This window comes from Oryzias melastigma, linkage group LG13, assembly GCF_002922805.2.
Source record: "Oryzias melastigma strain HK-1 linkage group LG13, ASM292280v2, whole genome shotgun sequence".
Lineage (NCBI taxonomy): Eukaryota > Metazoa > Chordata > Actinopteri > Beloniformes > Adrianichthyidae > Oryzias > Oryzias melastigma.
In genome coordinates, this window is record NC_050524.1 from 15834884 (window position 1) to 15858124 (window position 23241).

General features: G+C 38.7%; 1 protein-coding gene across 1 annotated transcript in view; it reads left to right on the forward strand.

Moving 5' to 3' along the window:
• Positions 1-3216: 3216 nt before the first annotated feature.
• The window catches only part of arhgap35a (Rho GTPase activating protein 35a), a 55926-nt gene continuing 35901 nt past the window's right edge, over positions 3217-23241 (forward strand). Inside the window, exon 1 of the mRNA XM_024276639.2 lies at positions 3217-3882. The gene's annotated coding sequence lies outside the window, so the exon portion shown is untranslated. The remainder of the gene's footprint in view (positions 3883-23241) is intronic.

Here is a 23241-nt window from a genome sequence, read left to right on the forward strand (position 1 = left end):
TCGAACAAATAATATTGTTGCAACTGTGGTTAATATCCCAGTAAATCTGAGAAGTTGTATGAGTTATCAGGGCTTAACTTTATATTTATGAGTTTTTAATCATTACTGTTTATTTCTTTCAAGTTCAAAATTTTTGTTTTAAAATGTATTTGCTTTGATTTGGAAAGAATTCATTCATGTTATTGTTTTTTAATGTTTTGTACATTTTATGATTTGTACACATTGTTTTTAGATATATTTTCAAATTTAAGATGTATGAAAATTGAATATAAAGTGTATTTACTGCATCTGTTTACAGGATTTGGCATAGGCCCATTGATTTTTTAAAATTTTTTTCAATAAAAAAGGTTTTAAGAGCCATGGTAATTTTGTACTTAGTGGTTACAGAGTGACATAAACTCAGGTGAATGCTAATGTTTTGGCCAACATTAGCTATCAAAATGCTTTTATCTGCTCTTGATCCAACAAAATTTGAAAAAAAAAATACTCAGAAACAGTTTTAATCTTAAATTATTCTATACATGTCCTCCATCTTGAGAAAAATGCTACAAGAACATGTGAAAAACACCAATAATGTGATTTTCATTCATGGCTCACAGCTATAGATATGCATTTTGCATCTGAAAGACATAAATTCATACAGGTATTTTGAATATTGAGGTTTAGATCTCTTTCCCAAAGTTAACTGCGTCGTGGTCCCACCATGCCTTGCTCATTGTGAACAAGCTATTTGGGTTGTTTCTTCCCATTGGACACATGATGTCTATAGTTATCTAATGTGTATCTGCAATAAATGCATATTAGTTGTGTACTGTATGTATATTACTGATCTAACATTTACAACAGATGTATTAGATGCCATTTTATTTATTATTTAACTAATACATCTATTGTAGATGTCTACAGGACAACTCTGTTACTCTATGAGATGTCTACCAATGCTGTTCTGCATGTAGAGGTCTCCTGCACATCTACCTGCAGACATCTGAATTTTTAATATTTTTCAGTGTCTATTGGTGTACTTTTTTTAAACATTTACAACATATAAAATAGAAAAGGCAAGTCGAACATGTTTCTATCATGATGATTTTGCTGTCCTGTCATCCTTCTTCTCCTTGATTCTACCTATTAATATCACTTATTTATGCTTTTTATCTTTACTTTTTTAACCTTTTACCTGATGTTTTTATTTTAATTTTTAACTTTTCATGTATGGTGCCTTGTTTGACTGTGGTCATATACTTATACTTTTTAAACACTGGTGTAGAATGCACTTTTTTTCTAAACTATGCATGTGAATGCAAGGCTATACATTTAGAACAGGGGTGTTCAAAAGCAGTCCTCAATGGCCGGTGTCCGGCATGTTTTCCAACCAACCTGCCATTGAAGCTCCTTACTGGCCAGACACACCTGATCCAGGTAATTAGCAGCAGATAAGACAGGATTTCTGGAAAACCAGCAGGAGGGCGGCCCTCAAGGACTGCCTTTGGACATCGCTGATTTAGAACTTGGCATCTGAACAGCAACTAGTTACTGTTGTGTTGCATAAGAAAATAAAATGTGTTTTAATGTAATTTTAATAATAATCCACTCTGGCAACTTTTACCTTCGTTTTTTTCAGTTAAATGAAAAGTCAGAAATTTTCTGAACAGAAATTTTGGATTGTTGTTTAGATGCAGGTTTCTGTGACCTTTAACGGATTGGATTTTTTCTGTGCTTTTCCTGACGCTCAAAGCGCTTACAATATGTGTCCATTATTTATTCACTCCTCATTTGTACTTGGTGACGGTAAGTTACTGATGCAGCCACAGCTGCACTGGGGCAGTCTGACAGAGGCGTGGCTGCCTACTGCCCCTCTGTGGGACGTACGCATTCACACACCAGTGGGGCCACACTGGAGGCAAGGAGGGTGAGGCGTCTTGCCCAAAGACACAATGACAGTCAGATGGGGGCAGCAGGGATCGAATTGCCGACCCTTCGATTATTGGCCGACCTGCTCAACCACCTGAACCACTGGTAGTAGTTCATAGTTCTAGTTAAATTCCCGGCTGGAACCTTTCTGCATGCAGCTTGCATGGTGTCCCTCTACAGGTGTGGATTTTTTTCCTGCTTTCCTGCAGTTAAGCCTCACTTCTACTGAGCGGTTTGTTTTCACGCCGCCTGCATGGTGTAGACCGCTAGCGTGCCGCTAGCTCACCAAGTATTACACTGGTCGCCAGGATTACACAAGAAACGCTTTCAATCAGTACTGTTTAATGGGTCAGTTTGACAATGGAAATGCTCAAAATACCAAACTGTACCGTACCAGACCGCTCAGTGCATACGAGGGTTAAAAAATATTCAAATTTTAGATTCTCAAGTAGATGTATCAGATTCAGAACACTACGTCTAATAGAGCACATGTGTCAAAGTCAAGACCTGGGGGCCGGATCTGGCCCAGCGGTGGACCTCCAGATCACTTTATTTTATTGTTATTAATGGCTTAATGTTATCTTGTGCTTATTTCTAACTTATATGATTTTAACAAAGTATATTTTTATGGAGGGTAAAATTTTGAAAGTTATTTAAGTTGTAAATTGGTTTATTATGGAATAATATTCCTGCCTGTTTTTATTCATATTTATGTCAAAAAGTCACGTTTTAAAGTTTTAAAATTTGAGTTTAAGTGTGTTCAAAAAATAATTACCCTGTTCAACCCAAGACATTAAGTGTGTTTTGGAATTTGGCCCCCTGTGTGGTTGAGTTTGACACCCCTGTAATAGAGTAACAAAAAAGAGTTAGAGATGTCCTGTATAGACATCTACAGTAGATGAATATTGTACACATCCTGTGCCTATGGGTATTTCCAACAGGTTCATTTTCTCTTGAACTTTAAAAAAATCCAAGAATATATCTGTCCTTAATTGAAGAAAAAAAATGTGTGAAGACCAAGAAAAATGATTTGGTGGATTAATTTTTAGCAGTAACAATAGCAAAACTGTTTTATTTCCCTTCTAAATTATGCTACATTTGCAAGTGTAGAGGCCCTTTTAGGGCTAATGTTAAGACCATCATACAAACACTTTCAACAGATGCACTTTAGTAGAAAGTTATATACCAGACACCAAATTTCATCACTCTCTGTGCTATGTTTTTATTGAAAAATCAATTTTCCTCCATCATGTGTTGTTGTGTATTGTCAGAGACAGCGTGCGTGTTGTAATTGTGTCCATGAACCACTGGGCGAGAGTCTTTCTGTGAGCAGCAGTGGAGATGCTGGATTCACAAGGTCCGCCATTATTGGGAAGCCGGAAAAAAAGCGAAGGGAGTGAGGGGCAGAGGGATAGACACAGCGTCACACATTTTCTCCTGCGAACGGCTCGACATCAGAAAGGAGATCTCGGGGCTTCCTCGCGAGCCTCCGCACGCGGAAAGCACCGTTCCGCTGAATTACGGACACGTTTGGGAGCGACTTTCCTGCCGACTGTTTGGGACTCGACAGAAGCGAATGAGAATCGGTCAAAACAACGTGGTGGCGAGCCAAGAAGGGAAAACACACCGAAACAGCGCTCTGCTACGCCTCCCCCTTTCCCCCTTTTCGTAATACGTTTGCAGTCGTTGTTTAAAAAAGGAGTTTTCGGGGCATTTTTTTTCTTCGCTGCTAATTAGCAAATATTAGTTTATTTCTCTCTTAATAGTTGAAGAGAAACGACTATCCTTCAGTTGTCCAGAAACTTCCGGCACATTTCATGTGGGGAGCAGACAGCGTGTTTACCAGACCAACTGAAAATAATCGATGTGAGTTTTTGGGAAGCTTTTTTTTCCTCGTCTGTTTTTGAAGTCTTTTCCCGGCTGCTGTGGAGCACGGATGAAGAACCGAAGCGCGAGACCGGAATGATTTTGGTACGTAGATACTGCTCATTTTCACTCTCATTTATCGTTTAGACAGTTTAAGGGAAAATTCGCTTTTTTTTTAAAGGAAGAACATGAACATTTTTTAAGTCTACCCTGCTGCTCCAGTTGCGCCAAAGTCCAAGCAAAATCGAGAAACTGGGAGTCGACCTCATTTCCCTTGAGGGCAGACATGATTTTATGGCTCCAAGTACCTTTAAAAATGATAATAATTATAATACTTAACGTGATGCTGGGGTCTATACTTAATGAAAGCCGTTTGTAGGGCATGTCAGGGTTACCCTGAGCTCGTTTCAATGTTACATTTACAGAATAAAGAACCTTAAAAAACGGGTTCTGTCCAAACCTTAAAATTGTTTATACAACAAACACCTGGAATGCATTGGTCTTGTCAGGCCTGGGGAAACTCCACACCATGTCATGCTTAAGAAAAAAAAAAAGTGGGGTGAGGGGGTGGGACAACCACTCTAAACTGTTGAAGCAATAACATGTTGGGGTTTGACCAAAGATGGACTGTGCGTTTTCAGTGAAAAAATTTGGATCGCCAGCATTTTTTTGCTTGTCAGTTGGTGTTCCCCTTATGTTAGTGTTGTTTTTTTCTTTCATTTTTGTGTTTTACTTGTGCTTCTCACCAAACTACTCTTTCTGTCAGTCTGAAGCCATTGCATGAAGTCCTTTTCTATGAAAAATAATATTTTTGATCTTGGCAGATTGATGCATTCTTGTAAGTTAACAGCACCGATTTAATACCCCAAAAGCAAAACTCTGAGTGACAGGACAATTAACACTACCCCCTATGTTTTTAAAGCCAGAACCACTTTGACACCAATTCATATGAATAGGACATTTCTCTTGCAGCCACTCCCTTTCTGTCAGTGTCCTTCCAGTGGACCTTAGTGCACTCCTTAAAGATAACTCTGACATACTGCTTTAATACTGTCTGAATGATTTCAGTGTGAGTTATGTGTTGACTGGGATAACACCTTATCACACTGCAGTAAAGACAGGAATGTGGTTCACTGCTAATGCTGTGTCATTGTCTCATTATTTATAGTCACTGGTCACTGCTAGATACGAGGGAAAAGTCCCCCAAACAGGAACTTTGTCATTTCATGATATGTGTATGTATTGGTTCTGTGGAATTGGTGGTTGTGTTCTGGCTGAACGCTTTCGGGAAGCTTCTCTGTGCATAGTAATAACTTTATTTAAGGGCAAGATGCTTGGAAGGAAGTGAACAAATCTCTAAACCTTCCTGTGAAGATGGTCTTGGGTGCTCTCAGATGAATGTATGAACAGCTGTCAGCACTTCTGCTCTGTGCTTGATTGGGCCCTTTGCAAGGCAGTCACACCTCTCCAGGAAGCCTCATTTTCTTCCATTTGCTCGGGCAACATGCTAGCTGGTAGCGTAGTCCTCTTTCCTTGAATTCTGGCTTGCCTTGGGGTTGCTGATTGGATTGTGAAGCCTTGAGTTTGTACATGCTCATCAGATTAGACGAGTTTGTCTTTACTCACAATGATGCAAGCCTCAAATAGACACGGATCTCTTGCATTATGCTGTGCGAGAAATTGAGTAAAAACACAAGATATGGGGTTCTCTTTAAGTTGGCTAATGTTATGTGGAAAATAAGGATCACTGACCTATTATTAGTAAGTCCATGGGCTTGATCCATCTTTAATGTGGAGTAAAGTTATCATTGTCACTAGCCATTTTATTTCAAGGAAAGTGTCTCTCCCCTGCTTTTTTAAATTTAAACTTGACTGTCAGTGTGATGGTCATATCTATTAAAAGGATGTCAAAATTTTCCATTTTGGGAATTTATGCCGGTCACTAAATCTCTTCTGTCGTGTTACTTCAGAATTTTGCTTGTTAGTCAGTATTTGATTGAGAAAGGGGCTAATTATAGCGGGCGGCTTTTGAGTTTGGTGGACCGGATTACTGTCGCTCTCCTCTCAATGGCCGCCTTGTTCTAGTGGCTGATTATTAAGCAGTGAAAGTGCATTCTGGGATGATTGTATCTGAATTTCCATCAGAACGTTTGTCTGCTTCAACAGAACTGAGGTCCTCTTCACTCCCGTAGTGGTTCTGCTCCCTAGCTCATTATAGAACCGCAGATGGGTACAGGCTGACATAAAGGCCTCTGTAGTGTCTCTTTTCTGTTGGAGCCAGTGCAACCCTGAATGCTGGATGACCAATTTTATGTATGAGTGAACTGACCCTAAATCAGCATCAATATTTTTACCCAGGATAAGTTCAAGACAGAAACAGTTTGAGTGAAGCTCTGGGCTTTTGCATTCAGCTAACAAATTGTCTTTAGGGTTTGAAAATAATTCTGAATTCAATCAGTACGCAGCAAAGATTGCCTTCACTCTGTAACTCCAACCCCGTTTATAATGGCATTGCTTTTTCAATACAAATGCATTATTAATTGATCATTCTACTGAAAATTGAGTGCTTTGGGTATGATTAATGTCTCAAATATGAGCATAGAAGCTCTGCTGAGGGACTGCAAAGTGGACTTCATTTTTCTGTGTAAAAAAAAAAAAATGGATTGAAACACTGGAATTTGAGTGACCATGGAGATGAAGAACCAGGATGTAAGTCACAGTGGAATGGTAACCTTTGGACCTCATAGCCTGGCTTTGCTTTTCAGTACACAATTATGCAACGGAAGAGCGAGGACCAGTGAATTTAGTGTTGGTGGAAGGAGAACAGAAACTGAAATCCTGGGGGGAGAAGAAGCAGAGGAGACTGAGTAAAGTCGATTGTCAGTGGGAAAACAGCAGCTAGTAGACTGAGAGTGAAGCAAAGCGTGAGCAAACTGCTGCCAGTTTGTGCTTCAGGCTGTGTTCCTGGTATGTGCCCTTTTAGCTCTGTGCTCAGGGATCAACCAATCAATGACTGCCATAAGTAACCCCACTGCCTGGCTATTGGCCACAGCTGAATTCCATGAATCAGCATGTCCGTAGATAAGATGTTATGATTGAGTCTTTGCCAGTGAAACGAGGCCACCGCTCAAAGTTCAATAGGTTGGATTTTTGCTGCTGTATTTGCAAATACAAAGTTTGTTTCAATCGAATATGCACTTAGATTCCAGCAAAGCCTTAAATCTCCTCCAAAGCTTGTTCGCTGTGCAGTGAGCAACCCTAAAAAACAGATTTGGCATGCTTCATTATGTGTTATGGCTGTAATAGCCTCTTAATTGTTTTTGGAAAAAGTGGTCGTATCTGCTGCTGGTACTTAATACACTGAAATGATGAAAAAACTGCCGCAAGTCTCTGGAGCAAAGAGCGATTGCCACAAAATCCGCCTACACAAATATTAAAGGATAAACCTGAGAATGGTTCTAATCTGTGGAGAAAGATTCACACTCCTTCCCACATTAACCTGAGAGTTTTCATTTTTGCCTTAACATGTCGTACCGACTTTCCCCATTATTTCAGTTTTCAGTCCCTGTGCTTCATTGTCTTATTTCAGCTTGACAAAACAGGAGAAGTTCCTGTGTGTTATTTTTTTACTGAAACTTCTGCCTAATCGTGCTCTTGCGTTTCCTTCAGGAAGGAAGTCCACCTATCCCATTCAAACAGCGCCTCTGCAATAGTTACATTTGGAGCCACAAGTAGTGGGAAGGGTAGGGTCAGGGTCAAAGGTGAATGGAAGTGTTGGTGCCAGATGAATCATAGTATTTTATTGCATCGACTTCTGGTAGCCCAGTTTTGAGGAGTAGATAGCTTTTGATAACCATAAGTGACTACTGTCCAAATGTACCACATGAAATATCAGAATTCCAAATGGGACCTCTCCCATTTCTTTCAAATTTTAACGAGTCACCTTAACCGTATATGTAAAATGTTATTTTTGGCTATATTGTGGCAGAAAAAGTTTAATTCTTAAGGTCATAGAATCTGTACTTTAGTGGTATTCTTCAGTGTTTTATTCAGGGGTTGGTGGGTGTTGGTAGTTTCTCTCTGGATTGAGGCTCTGTAGATGGTGTTAATCCAAACTTTCTCATAAATACTCAAATCTAATAGCCATATGGGATGTTTGAAAGTCAACAACATGGTCTCAGCCATGTTCTGCCTTAATGACCTGCTGGATGAGGCAGCTTGACAGGAGGTGGGATTTGGTTTGCTGGTGTAAAATCCACAAGAATGTGGGAAATCAAGGTTTCCCTGCAGAGCAAAGTGTTATCAAGTATTTCTTGTATTCTACCTCACGGTGAATTCCTGGTACTAATTTTTGAGCAAACCTTGAAACAATGGGAACTTTGATGCAAGCTTGTAAAATATATTTTTTGTTGCTGTAGCAAACTGTTTCTAATACATTTTTAAGACATGTTTAAGGATGAACATATAAGTGCAATGTTGCTGCTCTGTGGTGTCATTAAATGTGCGATTCAAGAAAAAAGAATCTCAAGTTACCAGCTTTAATGTATCCATGAGATTTTTTTTTGACCAGCTATGGAAATTCTGAATCATTATATTCTGTAATTTGTGATTCTTTTTAAAGTGTCTTAATGTATAAAAATGTTGCACACCTTTTTTTATTTGCAGACATCCATTTTACAAACGACAGAAAAGGTTTATTTCAAAAGTTCAAAAGCTTAAGTTCAATGCTTAAGGCTTAGACCATAACTTACAGATGCCAGAAGAAGCAAGACAACACAAACTTGTGAACCTTAGGGGAAACCATCTAATTGCCCTTTAGAGTGTAAGCTATTCTCATTGGCTTAAACAAATGAAAATAATGTTTGACTTTGGTTACTGGCCTTTTGGTGTAAATACATGACACTGCAGACACTATCTCAACAAATGTAATCAATCTAAACATCTGACATGGAGCCCTTTAAAAGGAGGGTAAAAAACTTCTTGTTGTTAGAACTTACCAATTGATGACAGTATCAATTGTCTTAAGTTTTGCCCTTACAAATGTTGGTAAAAAAGACACTAGACCATTTTTATTCAAAACTTTAAGTGTTGGAGTTGACAGAAATGGACTGAGACTAATTACTGTAGAACCATCAACCTTGAAATTTCTCTGGACACTTTCTTAATGGTATTAGGGCATTTTTCAGAGTTCAAAACACTTTACAGCAAGCAAAACATGTGGGGAAAATGATGTGATCTGTTGCCTATAGGCTCCTTCTGTTAAGATCCCTGTTTGAATTTAGATTTGTGTCCTTCCACATTATAAATGCTGCAGGTATCTGTTAGTACTCGTGTAAACACAAGCTGGCATTGCTTGTGTATAATGTTCTGTTACATTATCATTATGTGTATTTATGTGGTGTCTTTTTCACACTACTACTACCCAAGACCATCACAACTTTATTGAAAGTGACTTTATTGATACACCTTCATTATTCAGATACATTGAAGAGATGTGCAGAGAAAGGGAGTCTTAGATGTGTTCTGATTCAAACCTGTTCTAATTAAAGATGACAACTTTAATCACAGAATGATATGTAACTGAGGAAAGGGAAGAGAGACTGAAGTAGAGCAGAAAAGAGGAAAGGAGAAAAAAATCATTGATAATCAACCAGAGGCTCCCCAGAGAAGTGATCTGACTTCTGATTTTTCTCCAGCGCACTCTAACTTTTGTGATGTGATTTTATCTTCTATGTTTATCCTTGAGCACAATAATGAAAATAAGAATACGTTGATTTGTATAAAGTTACAGGAAAAAAAAATAATGTACACATTATTTCAACAAAAAAAGTATTGGGAAAAACCCGATGCTTACCGATTCTATCTTTCAGAGTTCTCAGTCAAGAACCCTCTGGACATTTGTTAATTAATATGTAACTGCTTAGAAGCATATTCTTTACATTTTTTAAAGTACTCTATATTTGGGCATTTTTTTTAAACCCTTCCTATGCAGTTTTACTGTATCAACCCACAAAACGGAACACAACAACTCTTCCAATGCTTTCTTTCCCTTTCATAACCTTTGATTGTCACACAGCATTTATCCGTTTATTTTCCCATGGCACTCTCCATCCTTCTTCTGGGTTTGGCCTTGAGTGGTGCAGTTTTAGCTTTAGTTCTAGTTAAGGACAAAGGAAGGACAACTCCTTGTCACTAGATGTTTGCTTCAGCTGCCACTTAAGGGGAATCTGGCCACCACTCACATGGCCTTTGGTGTCTCCCAAATGAGCAAGGACTGATATGGTTCCAGATTTGAGGGCAGATTTTGCATGGCTATGATTAGTTCTGTTTAGTTTAACCTTTTCCTGGGACTTATTTGAACAGTAGGTTCTAATTTAGCATCTTGTATTTGACTTATTTGAAACATCTTAAGAGTTGTATGATTTTTTTTATTTTTTTTACATTTTATTTTACTTTTTTACTTTAAATAGTCAACATGGGACTATTTCACTAAGCAGTTTGTGAAGATAAGCAAAGCTGTTGCTCACAGGAGTTTTGTGTATAATTATTGAGCAACTGTGTGACTGTTGGCATCATAATGTTTTTTGAGTAGAGAAGGTGAATTTTCTTAAGGCATTTGATATCACTCACTGTAAATGACTGACAGCTCACCTTAGCATCCTAATCCAACTCCATTCTGGTTTTTGGCCCAAACTAAAGCTCGTACACACCCAGGGTTGATGAGTAAGCTCTGCTGTGTCCGTCGTCGGCAGGGCCTGCCATTATCGATTGCAGCAGCACAGCCTGTCATCCAGCCACCACTTAGCTAATGATGTCCCTGCCGTTGTCTCACAGCTTGGAAAACAGCCATAAAACAGGACGTCTGACGGCAATGGCGGCATCGGAGGAAAGGATGGATTTAAATGATAGGGAACCACACCTAAAGTAGTGTGTGAGCAGAGTTGAGCTGTGGGAAACTGTGCAAGGATGGTAGTTTAGTCCTCTATATTACTGTGCTGGTATGTGTGTAGACTCTCTTTCTATCTATTAGCTGGTATCATATGAGGCCAAACAGTTTGGTCAAACTGTTCAGTTTCAGTTTATGCTTGATATCCCCATAAACTAGTAAGTTTGTCTCTAGATGACACACATCTGTCAGTAAACATCAAACCAGGCTAAACTTGTTATGGTTTTAACAATCTAAATCATTCCAATTTAAGCCAAATGGTCCTAATTCTATTCCAATAATAGTCTAAGAAGTGACCAACATGAATCGCATTGATGGAATTACTGGTCTATTCCCCTTACAAAGCAAGTAATCAGCAACAGTCGAGTGGAACACTACTTCTATATGGAAAAATGGGCAGAAAACCAGTCAGAAACTGCAACTATGAGAGAACAGCAAGAAGACGAGTGAACCTTAAAACAGTGTAACATCTTTTAAAGACAAAGTCAAGTTAAAGTTAAAGTCCCATCAGTTGTCACACACATAGGTGTGTGAAATTCATTGTTCACATTTGACCCATCCCCCAGGGGAGCAGTGAGCTGCAGACACAGCCGCGCTCGTGAACCATTTGGTGTTTTAACCCCCCAATCCAACTCCTTAATGCTGAGTGTCAAGCAGGGAGGCACTGGGTCCTAGTTTTAGAGTCTTTGGTATGAGTCGGCCAGAATTTGAACTCACGACCTTCCAATCTCAGGGCGGACACTCTACCACAAGGGCACTGAGATAAAACAAGTAATGATACATGTTAGTTAAACTAATAAAGATAAAATGTATCCATTAAAAGTAAGGTGAACATAAGACCAAAACATGTGACATTTGTTGTGAATACATACTATCTTAATCATATTTATGGAAATTATTATTTATTTTTCAATGTTGCATTTCATTGATTTAAAATTGTTATTTCAATCTGCTTTTTAAGCCACAGTGCACAAGACTCTGGTAGCATGGGTATATCTTTGCATAATAGGATCAGTAGATGTTACTAGAAAACAACAAAGCCTTAAAAATCACAGCAACAATAAAATAAGCTACTTTCAAAGTCACTTTTAAAGCTTAATTAAACTCAGAGGATATTCAGTAAATATTGATTGATTTTATTCATCTCCTGTGGGTTAAGATTTGATAAGTGAAAGCTGTTCATGCTACTATTCATGAAAACAATCTGAAGTGCACAAAGCTTGAGCATTGCACTGTAAATGTCAACTGTGCCATTTTAGTTAGCTGTAAATGGATTCCTGTCGTTGGATTTTTGAGCAGATGACACGGGTCATTTCTCTTGTTGCAATACCATAATTTCCCAGGATGCAGTAGTGGCCCTAAGGTCCATAGCTCTCATGTCAGAGGTCATTTCCTGTTGCAGTGTTCCAGCAGCTCCTGAAGATCCACCATTTTGTAACATTTCTGATAATGATTAGATGAGTGTGGACTTTGTTTACTTTCACGTTTGTTGGGAGTCAGGCTTTTTAACTTCTATTTCATAAGAGAAATACCTAAGAACAGTTGGATTAAGATGAGTAGTGGAGAATTTCCCAGGAATTCCCCAGATTCAAAACGCTTTCCACTCTTTCAATAAATTTACTGGAAGTGTTGTCAAGGTCAAGTTTTGGATGGCACAGCACAAGCAGAGGCCAAATTTCCAGATAATCTTTAAAAGTTTCCTTTTTTGATGTACACGTCATGGTTTTAAATTGGGATGGTTTCACAATAGTCTTGCTGATGTGTTCTTTTCTAATAATACTGTTGAATATGAAATCGCTGATTTGTGAATTGCAGCTCACCACAAACCTGAGGGCGCACAAGTCTCGCCTCTTCTTTCGTAACATTTGCTGGCTTCCGTGTATGCTCGAAGTTGAGAAGATAAAAGTAAGGGAAACATGGGTGAAGAATGTAAACATTTCTGGGAGTTGTTTTTGGTTTGAAGGTTATTCAGAGAGAGGACAGCCCCACCACACCACGGTGCGCATTAGTCACTGTCGCTGGAGAATGAAAATGCAAGCAGTTCTACCCAATGAGGGAAAAGGTTGCTGGGAATGCAGTCTGTCAGGTCAAGATGAACTGGGTCTGTTATAGCCTAAATCCATCGGATGTCTGGGATGAAAAAGAGGTGGTGAAAGGTGAGCGTTAACTAAACAACTTTATAAACTTAAATCTAAAGACTCCTACATTTGTGCATGCAGTTTTTGCAAAAGAGAGAAAATTCATCTGCCCTATTATGTTGAGGTACATTAATAGTTTAATGTTACAACTGAACAATTACAATTTATATTCTAGGAGCAAAAAAGTATGGGAAGGAATAATCATACAGTGGGGTTTTCTTTGTGTTATATTTTTTTAACCTCAATAACTATTTTAGATTAATATTTAAGTTTCTTTTTTACCTCACAGAAAGAAGTATATCTTGGTTAATATTGGTTATAGTTATTGTTAGCATAGCGCACAAAACTATTTTAATTGAATATATTAGTATGAGTGTTTATTGTGGAGCTGCACAGGGGTTAGCGCTCTTCCTCACCGTAAGAAGGCCCCCTTGGTCAAGTCTTGGCTGGGGGACCTTTCTGTGTGGAGTTTGCATGTTCTCCCTGTGCATGTGTGGATTTTCTCCGTGGACTCTGGCTCCCTTCTACCGCTCAAAAACATGCTTCATAGGTTAATTGGTTACTCTAAGTTGTCCCTAGGTGTGAATACGAAATGGTGTGATTGTGGTCCTTCGACTGACTGGTGACTTGTCCAGGGTATATCCTGCCATCGCCCAGAAGTGGCCGGGTTAGGCTTCGGCGGCCCCGTAACCCTGAAAGGGACAACGCGGTTTAGAAAATGAATGGATGATTTATCATAAGGTAAAGTTAATGTGAAGTAAACAAAACCATCTTATAAGAAGCATTTATGTTCATTAATTAGTCCTAGAAAAATAAAGTTAAATTGAGAAACACAGTCCTAAGCAAATTAATTGTCTTTAATTGTAGCAGCAGGAAAGCCAAGTCCCCACGTTACTGTCTCAGATCAGCTGTGAACTAGGAAGTACCAACTGGTGCATTTCCTCAAATGACCACTGAGGTCAGTTGTTGTCATGGAAAAAAAAACATGCTATTCCTTTATCTTGGTTAAACACAGTTATGTTACACATTATTCGTTTCTCAATGACTGCTCCAGATGTCTTAACACTTAAATGCTAAAAAGACATTTGGAAATAAACTTGAATTCTTACTGACTTGTCATCCATCCATCCATTTTACCCCCTTTTGGGGTCATGGGGTGTTGCAACCTATCCCAGCCACTATTAGGTAAGGGCAGGGTACTCCCTGGATTGGTTGTCCATCCATTGCAGGGCTGCACACTATAGTACACTGCAAAAATTCAATAAATACGCCACCACAAGCCCTTCTCTCTCAGAGTTTGAATTACCGTTGCTCAATATTCATGTGTCATTCATCTTTCACATGTACATTTTAGTTGAGGGAAATGAAAACATGATGCTGACAATCTCATGCTGTGTACCTGGGTGGTGTAATGCACAGTGACACATTTCCAGTTCATGTTATAAATTAGGTCAGGCACAAATCTCATATTGCCAAATCATTTCATTTCTTTTTTATCTGTATTAATCCATGTCTTAATATTAAGCGTGAGATGCATAACTTTAGGCGTTCACATAGCTGTCAGATCCTTTCAGTTTTTTCCGTTTTATTGCACATCTTGTTAATATACTGTTGAGTAAGAGCAAGCCAAACCAGTGATGCAAACTAGTTAAACCTGTCTCTAAACCAGAAGTTTAAGGTACCGCAGTGTTAGTAAGACAGCAGTACCTTTGTTTACTCGAACATTAAGCACTTCTAGTTTTAGCAGTTCAGTTTTCGCATTCCAGCTGCTTTTACCCTCTGTCTTTCTTATGGGAGTATTTGATCATACTGTATCAAGTTCTAAACATTTGTGCAGTTCTTAGACTGTTCAGCTTTTAAACCCAAATCAGACGTCTCGCCTGCTCTTCTCTTCCTGTTGCCAACTTCTCAAGAGATGGTGGTTGACAGGAGACATGGGTGGGTGATGTCAGCTCTCCTCTCAAAGGATCTAGACCTCCGATGAGGTTGGGCAACAGTTTCAAACTGTTGGACGGGAAGCCGTAGTTGTAGAGAGAGAGAGGGGGGCAGAGAGAGGGAAGGAACAGCTTGCTGTTGTTTTGCTTTGTTTATTTTTTCACGTCAGTGCTAAAAGCGGACATGCAGGATGTTAATGGTTAGAGCTCTGTTGCCAAAAAACTGTGTGTATGCTCCATGGGATACAGGAACCATTTGGCACATTATGAGGTGGACGGATCTTCGTTTAAGTTTTATATCCATTTTGTTATTGGTTTTCTCGGTATTCCTTGTTTTTGAAGTGAAGACAAGAAGCTGAGATTTCATGCTGTGAGAGTTTTGCCACTTTTCAAACAAAGGTTCTCTGAGTGTGTCGGGTTGTAAACTTGTTCAGAGGGACGCTAATGTTCAACAGCATTTGCTAAACACTTGTGCAACATTTGTGAGATCTTTGCAGACGTGTGGAGTGTCGCTTCTGGGGCCCCCCCATTGTGTACCATGGTAAACAGTTCCCACTGCTTGCACAGCTGGGGCACACTCGATGGGGCTTTGCTTTGCACATGAAGAGGGACATGGTGAGATAACTGAAAAGCAGAGACGTGGTGAAAGTAGGAATGGGGGTGGGTGAAGAACTGCCGGACTGACAGAACAGAGGAATGCTGTCTGGGCCTTTGGGGCAGGATAGAAACTGCAAAAGAAGCGGACAAGTGAGCGCAAAGAAAATGAGAGCAGAAAACTGATTATAAATGACAAATCCTCAGCTCCTCGCAACCAAACGGTTTTAGCTGCTGTATCCTAAGGGTGGGAAACTGCATCGGCATTAGCTCTGACTCCAGTTCAATCTGTTGTATGTATTCTGTAAGCATGTGCATGAGGCCTTCCTAAATTCAACTGACACAGAAATACCTTTTTTTTTTCGTCCTCTTTTCTGTCCTGCCTTTGTCATCTGGCCTGTGTAGATGACTGCGTGAAGCTGATTGGCTGGGCAGAAAGAGAGGGATGAGGGTTTGTCGACTAATCTGCCAGAGGATCGTCACTGATGGGTCTCTGTAGAATGGCTTTAGCAAAATTACTGTTCCAGGGAAGGGCAAATCCCTTTTATCAGATAGGAGCTCTGCCTTTATCTCTTCTTTCATTGCTGATTTACCTCTCCTTCTCGTCACCACATCAGTCAAGCTGTTGGTTCATCCTTTTATCGCTGCCTCTTGCCTTAAACCAGTTAGCCTACATGTTCTTTGGGTTTGCTTCAATCAGTACTCATCCAAATATTAATAACTTATATTGTTCATCTACTTGTGTGGCTTGCACTTTATGCCCAATTTCTTTTGTCTATATAAGGTTTGAGGCTTTACAATTGTTATCAATCCTTGGCTTTACAATACAAAAAGTGATCCGCGTAAAATACCAAAGTGAAGTATTTTAAAGATTAGTACAAATTTTGCGCCTTAGATCATATGGAACTATTTTAAACAGATATAAATTAAATATTAGGAGTTCCATCTTCTCATTTCCAGACATGTATTTAATACTTTTTCTCGGTGGAAGACAGATGTTACTTGTTCATCAAATGTAGAGTGCGATAAAGTTTTAAACTTTGTCATTTTTAGTAAATTCATGGCCCAAGCAGTGACTACTTTTAATCGCTTTACAGTAGCATCATCTTTGAATCATTACCAACAAGACCACAGAAATATTGCAACAGCTCATTGTACACATGGGAAATGTGGCAAAATCCTGCATGTTTTTAAGAAATGGTTGGGTTTATCTTTATTTTGTGACTTGCAGCTTTGTCATAGCTGAGCTGTATTGTAACCGGTATGGTTTTTATTCTTCATAAACTAGAAAAACTGAATCTGACCCCATTACATCTTTTTTTTAACATTTTGGTGTGCTACAGAAGGCCACCAGTGTTAATTGCTTAGAGTTGCAAACCATGTAGATTAGTTTCATACATTCAGTAAGTGAAATTTGTATTGGCTTGTCCACTGTTTCTTTTCTTAATCGTCATGTAGGGTCAAAACTTTAAAAAAAAAAGGCATTGTTGTCTTTCGCCCACTTGTAAAAGAGGCATAATGAGTGGTGTTGTGTATAAGTATAGTCCTCACATTTGGTGTGACTTGATTGAATTGTTGACAACTGCCCTGTTTAGTGTCGATCTGCTCGTGTTTGTGTTTTGGAAGTGGATGGACAAGTTTTCACCAGCTAATAATGATGAAAACACTATTGGCCTGCTGTTTGTTCATCATTTACTTACTTTGTTTTGAGTTGCTGCTCTGTTTCATGTACTGTGGCTGGTGACTTACAATGCAGTTGTTTGGGTGATGAGTCACCTGCTAGATAATTAACCGAAGAAAAATATGTGGACACACGAATACAAAAGTTTGAAACTCAAAAATAAATGAGCTTTCTCATTTTAGACAGGTTAGAAAAATGTGTTAATCACCGCCAACGTGAGTGTAAAAAAAAACTCATTATAACCTTACAAAAAAATTGTTTTAAAAGGAAACTGTGTTGTCTGCTAGAAATGCTTTATTCTATTTTTTTAGTACACATTCTAAATGTTTAATGTTTGTTAAACATTTTGTTAAATGCTACATGTTAAATGTAAGTGCTTGCTTTGCAACATATTTTTCCTGGTATTCCATTCTATCCTGCTTCTTCTTAGCTACATAATGACATATTTTGAAAATCACCAATCAGGTTCTTTAGAAAAATATCCCACTAATACTAAACGCTCAGAGGACGAGGCTTGGTGGGATTTTACGGCACCTGTTTGGTCTTAGCATGGTTCACAAGAAGGAGACAGTACCAGTTAGGACATCAGTGTTGCATTATCTGAAACTTCATCCATCTTGCTTTGAAGACAGTAGACAGTTTAACTTCATGTCTCATAATAAAAAAAAAGCCATGGAAAGAAGAAAATTGGCCAACCTAAGCAAATAATTTTTTAGACCCCACTGCAGCTGTCTTACTGTCTTCAGGCTAAAATTTGCCATCATCTACCTGCTTCAGCAAGCTTACTTCCATCTGAACAAAGCAGGCAGCACTGTGAGGATCATATTCCTTGATTTCTATATTTCGTCCAACATGATTCAGCCTGCGCTACTATGTGAAAAGCTTCGGAAAACCCAGTTGGGTGCCCCCACAACTGCCTTAAGCATTGACTACCTGACAGACCATAGTTCATAAGACTGAAAGGTTGTGTCTTTAAAAAAGTGGTCAGCAGCACAGGAACACCCCAAGGGACTGTACTGTGATCATTTCTCTTCACTCTGTACACCTCTGACTTCCACTGCGACTCAGTGGGAAGACTCTGCAGACTGTGTGGTCCTGTCGTGTGTTAGTGGTGGACAGCTTTGTGACATGCTGTTTGAACACTAATCTGACAAGGGAAATGAATGTAGCAATTCAGGAAAAAGTTTAAACTATTTTTTCCTTGATAAAAGAATTTACGGTAATCATGTGGTGTTGCATCACAGATACCAAGTACTCACCTGGACAACTGACTAGACTGATAATTCTGCATAAATGCTATGATGAGGCACAGACAGACTGTAGTGTATTAGAAACTTGGGTTCCTTCAGTCTTTGCAGTAAGATGTACCTCAAGATGTACATGCCAGAAAGCATCTCTGCTTTTTTGTTGTTCCTGTGCAAAATCAGTGTATTTTGGAGAATCAAGCAACTGCTGGGATGCATTGACATCAGCTGTTTTTTCCATGGTTGGTCAGATGAACAGACCGGTAAGGTCTAACCAACTGAACAGCCTTTCTGCCATCTGGTGATCTTTAGAAAAGAGAATCCCAGCTGGTTGAAGCCATGGATGCCCCCCCCTTCCTAGGTCATGTTGTCTTGCCACATTTCTTGATTTTCATCACCTCTTTTTTTATTTATTTATTTTTTAAACATTTGAACCTCTTATTTTTTTCATTATGTAAATTGTTTTATTGTTCCAATCCAATGAGAAGTTGTTTATCCATTCTAAAATATAGAAGACAAAGAAATTACTACCTTTTCGAAATTACTTTACTTGAAGGAGAGACCAGTGACTTTGTTTGGATTGATGCTCTAAGAAGTGAACTAAAGACTCAAGCAGGCTAAATTGTCTGGATTGATCACACAGTTCCAAATACCACTTACCTTTCTTGGGGTGATATTCCCCAACCAAATCAGCAAAAAAAGCAAGAAGAGGAAAACATGGTTTGCATATTTGGATCAGGTGAGCTTTCACAGTTGCTCCCAAAAAAGTGGCCAGTTTATATTGCTCCCTTATTGTTTTGAATTCTACTGACTTCAGTGAGAGTAAGTAATGCAGTTTGCTTGCATTTCATCCCTTGTATTTCTGATAGCAGTTTGTGAGATCCAGTTTTAGCTGCTTTACTAACAGTATTGAATGACCGTGGTCAGGATTACTTGTTTGGTAAGCCCCACCCTTCTTTATTGACTCTCACTGCAGTCTACAAGGGAGCACTTGCCTGTCTTTCTGCTGTTCTACACAGCTTGCCACACATATTCTCTTAACAGCTCAAGCTGTTAATGTTGCGGCAGTTAGCTATACAGCTCACACCAATGTCAAAGCCACTAATCTCTCTAGTATAAAGGCCAAGCAAGGGAATTTATGTTAGGCTGCTACAGGAATGAAAGGAAAGCGGAGAATCGTTTGAGCAGGTTGACAGATAAGGCTCTTGTGCTTTCTGTGTGGTGCTTTTTAAACCACGTTAAGCTGCTTAATTAGACATAATCTACAGACCCCAGACTGAGGCGGAACTAATGAAATTAAAAGACTCAAATCCCATCCTGCCATCACACACTCTTCTACAGCACACCATCACTTGTGGCTCCCTGCCTCATCTGTCCTCTCTACTGCCTGCCATCACACCCCCAACCCCCCTTCCTCTATGCTTTGAACTTTCATCTTCCTTATTCGCCACTTTTTTCCTTTTAACACTGGGTCGTCTTCCATCACACCTTCAAAGTTTGTCTAGTCTCCATGACAACCTTGGAGCTTTATCCTCATCTATATCTCAAGCTGTGTAGACATCAGTTTGTTTTGCTTTGATAGTCACAGTTTGTTTTCTCTTAAAGGAGTGAATTGTTCCTGTTACAAAAATAAAAATATCTTTCTGTCAGAGTCTGTGACAATTTTTAGGGAGTTTAATGAAATACAAGGTCTCAGCATTTGTATGTAGAATTTTGCAAGATGTGAAGCAGTCATAGTTTTTATTCATTTTCATTCTATTACTTTTAGTTTTCCATTTCTTGTTTTATCAATTTGTATAATAGTTTAAAGTAACTTAAGAAATGACCAGTGTCTTAACCATGTGAAAAAACAGCACAGGATGGGTTTTAAAATCTGAAAATAGTAATAATGTCAGATACCTCTTTTTCTGAACTGTGTAGTTGAACAGATAACTTTAAAACTGCCTTTATAAACTTAGAATATTTGCCTAAAGACTAATCTAAAACAGACATTTTACTGATTATTTAGAGCTAATAGCCATAACTTTGAAAACATTCATAAGAAAAGTGTTTACAGATTTAATTTCTGTAATTAGAAAACTGATCAATGTTTAAGGAATCTGTGAATTTGCACTTTTGAACTTGTGTTGCTTTAGATGGAAAAATCAATGTATGGATGGTCCCTGTCCACATGCCTCACAGCTACAGAATTCATTGTGTTTTGTAGAACAATTAGGCTGTTGTGCTGTTTTTTCAAACATAATTTTGTGTTTATGACTGGAGGTGTTTATGGCTCTTGTGTTTAAATTCAGTCTGCTCAGAGTTGGATCCATCTGAGAGAGCTGTCCAAGTTTATCTAAAAAACTGGAAAAAATAGATTTGTTGTTTGACTCTTCTTTGACCCACGTAAAAAATGTTGATGTTTTCATACTTTCTTGATTTTTATAATCAGTAGTCAACAAAAACAACTTTGACTTTTAGACTGTGCTGTAATCTTTACATTTGACCAAAAACCGAAGGTGATGCAGTTTTGTTTTATGTTATGTTTTGTTTGGTTTAATTTTGGTCTAATCTAACCATTTCCTGTGGTTAAGTAACTTTTAGATATAAAAGAGAAATCTACTTTTTTAGTTCTCTTTGCTTGAACCAGCTTTTTATAACCCAGTTTGTTGTGTAGAAAGACTCAGTCCTCCTGATGTCAAAACCCAAAATGATTTTGAAAGGGTCATCTGCACTTACTTTTGTAAATGAGAGATTTTGACTATTATTTAAGAAGCTTTCCTAAATCAGTTTTTCCATCTGATCAAGCCCTTTCAGTATGTTTGGGGTCAGTGGTGGGTCATCTTCTCACTTTGACATGCTCCTACACTTCGTCTGAATGGCATTTTTACCAGATATCCAAACCATCACTTTACCTGATGTAGAGGAGTTATGGCTCTACCCTGAATTCCTCCATCATGGTTGATTTTTTTAAAGTTTTTTTTGTGGACCCAGTCTCCTGGGAAGACCCCAACCACCCTCCATAGGAAACACATTTTTTGTCACTTGCATCAGTGATCGTATCCCACACTTCAAGGATGAGTGAAGAAATGTGGGTTGACTAGTATGTTGAGAACCCTGACTTCCTATTTAATTCTTTTTATCCTTAACAGACTCGTACAAAGTAGGAAGACTGCAGAAGCCGCACCAATCTTGTGGTCATTTCTCATCCTCATCATTTTCCAACTTGTGTACAGAACACTTAAACTCCTCCACCCATGGGAGTGACCTGTTCTTAACCCAGAGAAGGCATTCTATTTTGTTTTCCAGCTGAGAACCATAGTCTTTAAAATATATTTAGCTTTAAGGAGTTTTCATCTATATGTGATGGGATATTGTTATTCCCTGCATATTTGGTCCCTGTATGTCTTGTCCCACCATCTCTTGTTGCTACAGCTCCTCAAGATGATGAGGCAAACTTCTTAACTCCCTCCTCTTCAGTAAATCCCACAGTCTCCTAGATTTTCTGTTTCGTTGAGTAGATCTGAGGGCTGCTGCATTCTGGTTTTGCTTGATTAGTCAGTGTTTGATGCTGTAGGCAGCTTTGTTTTGTTGCTGAATGAGCTGTTCCACGGAGAGCACAGAAGACGAAAAGGAGCTGAGGAAGGAGATGGGAAGGTGAAGAGAAAGGTGGAGTGGAAAACCAAAAGAAAAAACACTGTCGAATCTTGGGAAAAAATAAGATGAAAGCTGAAGAGGAAGACTCGAAGAAGAAGAGAGTCTTGGAGAAGATAAATGAGACTGGAGAAAAAGCTGGAGAGGAGAGGGAAAAGCACAAATGTGGAAAGCATATTGATGCATAAGAAAAACGAAGAAATGACCTCTCCTCCTGTGGAGAGGCAAGATAACTGTGAGTGTTTAGAAATGCTGAGGTGGACAGAAGCCATATCTTCCTCTAACACAGCACCTGCAAGTCTGCCTGGCCCTACCATTCACCGACTGTCTATTGTGGCTATGTGTGTGCTTATGTGTGCCTTTGAAAGGTTGTGTAAGCGGGAATACACATTAATATTCATACAGTTAGTGTGCTGTTTTTGTTTCTGCCCATATCAGCCTTGAAGCATGTTTAAACTCCAACACACCAAATCCCCGAGTCCCTTCACTGCACCGCTTTAATACATCCATGGTGGGCATTAATAGCTTTTCTTGTGAAATACGAAAGATGGTTTGTGCAGTTTAGTCGACATCGGCACGAACACACAGCAAATACAGTTTTTTCGGTAAACCCAGAGGCTCCAGGAGCATTACGTTCTTTCAGAAGTCAGACTGAACAAGCTGATCGCTTGTCTACTGTTGTAGCTGAATAAGAAAATGTTGAATTGCTATATTTTACCGACTTAATTTTATTATTATGCATTTAAAAATACAGACTAGAGATTATTATGAGTCATTTTTCAATCATAATAATAAGAAGGGATTATTTCTCTATTTGATTGTATTTTGTTTAGTACTACTTTCACTTTCAGAAGTTGCACCATGGCTGCTCCAGCTTCTAGTTTCACTTCCTGTGAAATGTAGCAGTTTTGAAACTGAGATTTTAGAATGGTTTCTAAGGGAAAGCGTACACGGAGTACTATGAGTAAAAATGACTTGCACTTTCTCTGTGGAAAAATAAAATGCCTGAATTGTTATATGTTCAAAAACAAATTTGGTCTAGACTTGGGATATGCATTTGTTGTTATGAAATCGATCCTCCAGTGTCACCAAGGTGAGAACACATTGGACATTTTATAATAGTTTGGGTTGGCCATTTCAATGGTTACAGTTCATTTTTAAATGCATTTATTTTTACTTCCTCCTTTATTTGAAACAGTAGTCTGTACCTTAACTTCACAACTTAAACTTATGTTAGAATAATCAGGTTTTTTTCTGCACCAAGAATAACAAAAAGTTGGGGAAAGTTGCATTT